This window comes from Cherax quadricarinatus, chromosome 61, assembly GCF_038502225.1.
Source record: "Cherax quadricarinatus isolate ZL_2023a chromosome 61, ASM3850222v1, whole genome shotgun sequence".
Lineage (NCBI taxonomy): Eukaryota > Metazoa > Arthropoda > Malacostraca > Decapoda > Parastacidae > Cherax > Cherax quadricarinatus.
Window position 1 is genome coordinate 20,341,060 of NC_091352.1, and position 5,000 is coordinate 20,346,059.

The following is a 5,000-nucleotide window of genomic DNA, read 5'->3' on the forward strand; positions in this document are numbered from 1 at the left end:
GGGGGAGAGGGGGAGGGGGGAGGTGGGGTGGTGTTTGTGTAGTGTTCTGTTTTGTGTCTCTTGGTGGGTTTTGGTGGTGGTGGTGGTTTTGTCTTGTGTTTGGTGTTTGGTTTGTGTGGGCGGTTGTATTGTGGAGTGTGGGTGGTGTTGGTTGTTTGGGTGTTTTTTGGTTGTTGTTGTGTGTGTTTTGTTTGGGGTGTGTGTGTTGTTTTGTTATGGTGTTTTGGAGTTGGTGTTTTGGGTGTTGGGGTGGAAAATTTTTGGTTTGTTTAATTTGGTGTGTGGTGGTATTGTGTGTTGGGGTGGGCCCCGGGGGGTGTTGTTGGTGGGTGGCAGGGGGGGGGTGGTACCATTTTTGTTGAAAATTTTTTTGGTGGTGTTGTTGGTTGTGTTTGGGGGTGTGTAGTGGGTTGTTGGTTTGTGGTGGTTGTTTGGTATGGTGGTTGGGGGTGTTGTTGTGGGGGTTGTGTGGTGGTGTGTTGGTTGGGAGGTTGTTTTGGTTTTTTTTGGTGTTGTTTTGGGGGAAACTGGTTTTGTGTTTGTTGTTGTTGGGTTTTAGTTTGTTGAGGAAAAGTGGTGGTGGTTGTTTTTTGGGTTGTTTGTTGCGTTTTTGGTTGGGTTTTGTTGTGCATTTGGGGTTTTAGGTTGGGTGTGTGGGTGTTTTTTTGTGGTTTGTTGATCCCCTTGAAAAGCTGGGCACAAGCTTTTATATTTTCAAGAGGTAGAAGCCACTCACTCTGGCTGACTCCTGGTTCTTTCGAGATCAATAAAGGAAATTGAGAAAGGGAGGAAAAAGGAATAAAAAGAGAGAATAGAAACTAAATCTATACTTTAGTGTACTAGAAATTTTTCTGGTGATTCGACCAGTATGAGCTTTCAAGGGAATCTTGACAAATGAAAACTGGGGAGTGGCTCCTTTCATTATTTTCTTCTCATGAAATTTTTTAAGGCTTTATCTCTAGCTTTTGGGTTTTTTTCCAAAAAAAACAGTTGAAAGTTCAGTGAGCTGGATACCTGAATGGCAGTGAGACCAGGGAATGTTCCATTGTGAATTTTGATAGGAAATCAGAAGTAATTGGTGAACCAGATGCTAATTTCCATAAGCCAATGAGATATGGAAGAGAGCAAATGTAAACACAATATTTGAGCAATAATTAAACTTTAGACCAGTATCATTTACATGCATATAGTGTACAGTAAAGTTATGGAGACGTTAATCAGAACAGAAACAGAAATAAAGCAAGACAAAAAGGGATTAGTGGATTGCATATTCTTGGACAGCCAAATTACATTTAACTTGGGCTAATGTTAAAGGAGCAACGTGGACTAGTAGGGAAGAGGAATTCCAATAATGGGAAGCATATGTAACAAGTAGGATTGCGCGAAGATCGTTACTGAGTCCAGTACTGCTATTGTTACCGGAAGACACAGAGTCAGGTGTAGTCCTGTTTGAAGAATTGGCAAAATTAGTTTAGAGAATAAAAAGCCGAAGAGGAGAACGAAAAACCGGTATAGTCCTGGATAACCTGCAGGACTGATCAGACATGTGGAAGACCGAGGCTGGAAGCTCTACGTCACTCAAGGAAAGGGATCAAGAAGCGAGAGTAGCACCGAACACCCAGACTCAACACTTTCTCAAGGTTGTGGTGAAGAGTGACAGTAGCACAGTAGTCCCAAGCTTGTCGCAACTGGCCCACAGAGTGTGTAACCTGCAGGGAACGGACATGTGGTGACTCAAAGATTAGTTATGAGGAACCTCAGCAGACACTCATGACCCTCTACATAACAAATATCAAGCCTGATCTCGCATCAGATAATGTATGTCAAGAAACTCGAGAAAGTGCAGAGGTTTGTAAATTAAGTAATCTCAGAGTTAAGAAGACTGATCAATAAGCAGAGACTTAAGGAACGGAACCTAATTACAAAGGACAGAAAAATCAGAGAAATGTTAACGACGTAAAAAGTACTCCGTGGACTTTATAGGATGGACAGAAGAGTAATAAACTATTCGAGACAATAGAAATGAGTACACGAAGACACAGTGAATCACACTGATGTTAGGAAGCATTTCTTAAGCTGCAGGATGATTAGGAAGTAAAAATGACCTGGACTAAGAAGTGGTGAAGACAGATTCCGTGCATAGCTACAAGAATAGGTATGATGAGACCCACGAGGCTAGAAGGGAGAGAACCTACTAATGACCACTTAAAATACAGCATAATACTTAAACACTCAACTTCTGGCACTACATGTGAGTAATTACAAAAGTCACAGGCCGCCATACACCCCACTTTCTGCGTACCCGATAAAATTATTGTATACATTTATTACTAATTACCAATTATTCATATAACGTAGCGATTTTTTGTGATTTGTGTAATTGTATAATTTCACCGATATATGAAGACTGACAGCGATAACGACACTAAAACTGACAGGGCGACAACGACACTAAGACTGAGGACCGAGAATATAAATATTGAAGGAGACAAGAAGATAATGAATGGAATCTCAATATATCAAAGATAAAGATGACAAGTTAAACTAAACGAGAGAGAGAGAGAGTGGAAAGTGGAACTAAGATGCGATCAGTGAGGTAGAGTTAATGAGATGGATGACGGAGGAAGAAGGGAGAGGGATAAAGAGGAAATGAACAGAGGGAAGATGAAGGGGAGTGATAAAGGAGAAATAAACGAGTAGGAAAAAAGGAGAAGTGATAAAGGAAATAGAATACATGGGAAAGATAATAGAAGGCCTTAAGGACTTATTAAGCTTATCTGATAACAAGGACAACTCTCGTTTATTACTACTATTTAGATAAGATTGGAATAGTATATATGAAGGCTCTCTATCCACTCTTCACTCCCCTCAGAACACACTGCCGGCTTAAACAGTTGTGTAAAGATTATTCTCAAGGTTTATTCCAAAATTTGATTGGTGATTTATCGAAAGAGGAGGAAGCGGAATTTGGACATAACATAGCTACTGCTATTACTACTGCTACTACTATTACTACTACTATATTGCTGCTACGACCGTTATTGCTGCTGTTGCTACTACCACCACTATTGCTGCTGAAACTGATGCTCCTGCTATTGCTACCACTATTGCTAGTGCTTCTACAACTATTATTACTACTACTTACTACTATGCCTATTAATTCCGCTACTGCGACAACGGCTACTTACTACTGTTACTACAGCTAACACGTATTATTTTCAAGAATAATTAGCTTCCTTCACTTACATGTTCTTCATGTGTCTGTCTACGACTACTGACAGAACCAGTCTGATGTCCACCACGTAAATGTAAATAGTAATTGTGTTCCTGTTAACTATAATTAGCATGACTCCTAGAGTGGTTTAATAAGGTAGACTTTAGGGCTGTAGGTTGCCTGGGTAATTGAAGAACTCAATTCAGGGCTGCAGTGAGCACTAACGAAGTCAGTGTTGTGTTCAACTCCCCCGTCTGCCATGGGCAGCCCAGAGGAGGATTTTGAGTCCGTTTGCAGGTTTGTGAATGTGATTTTTGGAAAGTGTGTTTAAGTGGAATGCGGTTTGTTCTATGTTCTGTATGTCTAAGGTAGATAAAGAGCTTAGTAGTAGTAACAGTGGTAGTAGTGGTAGTAGTTGTTGTAGTTCTTTTAGTTGATGTAGTTTTGTAGTAGTAATTGTTGTATTAGTTGTTATTGTTGTAATAATTGTAGTTGTAGTAATTTTAGTTGTTGTAATAATTGTTGCTGTAGTTGTAATAATTGCTGTAGTAGTAGTAGTTCTTGTTGTTATCGTTGTTGTTGCTGCTGTTGTTGTTACTGTTTCTGTTGTTGCTGCTGCTGTTGCTATCGTTGTTGTTGTTGCTGCTGCTGCTGCTGCTGCTGCTGCTGCTGCTGCTGCTGTTTCTGTTGTTGCCGCTGTTGTTGCCGCTGTTGTTGCCGCTGTTGCTGCTGCTGCTACTACAGCATTTCCGAGAGCTTTCACGCTGCTGCTTCGTGTCACCTTGAGACAGTTCATGTTGAGTGCGTCCACATTCATTAAGCATCATAAAGGTTTGAAAGATATCTCGTAGTCGATTCCTCAGGAGATACAGGTCATGAAGACCGTTTTTCCACAATGCGTTACACACAAATTGTATTGAAAAATGGTTTTTGTGATGCCGACAACAGGCCCAGTTTCGCCTCTCGTGGCGAAACGTTTCCTCTAATAAATGTCCTAAACTGTACAAATATGTCTTTTTCCACAAACATTTTAATAGCTGTTAAACCACATTTTTCAAATTCATCAGTCATCTGAAAATATTTTCGAAACCTACTGAAATCTATTTAGACCCATATATATTTTAGAAGGAAAATAAATAAATATATATATATATATATATATATATATATATATATATATATATATATATATATATATATATATATATATAAGTTTTATAAATGATTTAAAATTATCTTTTGTAACAGGCAATGCTGAGAAAAAAAAAATCTACCTATTAATAAAATGGGTGTTAAGTGGTAAATAATATCATGCCTATTTATATAAATTTTGAGTCCGGAGGCACATGAAATATTTTAAAATATTATATACGAGTAATAGCCTAACATCACGAAATATCAAATTAAAAGCGACTCAGTATTGTGGAAATATAACAGGATTAACAAGCAGTGTTTAACATGATGAATCTTAAGTGATCAAGACGCCATTAGTCTCCAGGATGGATCACTTATACGTGTATTTTGCTCTTTCTTAGTAGCTGTAAAGTAGTCACTTGTAAAGCAGTCACTTGTAAAGCAGTCACTTGTAAAGCAGTCACTTGTAAAGCAGTCACTTGTAAAGCAGTCACTTGTAAAGCAGTCACTTGTAAAGCAGTCACTTGTAAAGCAGTCACTTGTAAAGCAGTCACTTGTAAAGCAGTCACTTGTAAAGCAGTCACTTGTAAAGCAGTCACTTGTAAAGCAGTCACTTGTAAAGCAGTTTTATTATAAAAACTCTTAAGCATCA

At 38.8% G+C, this 5,000-nt stretch overlaps 1 protein-coding gene across 1 annotated transcript in view; it reads right to left on the reverse strand.

Moving 5' to 3' along the window:
• LOC128699309 (TLC domain-containing protein 3A) overlaps positions 1 to 5,000 on the reverse strand; it is a 623,909-nt gene that overhangs the window by 568,245 nt on the left and 50,664 nt on the right. The window lies entirely within an intron of this gene.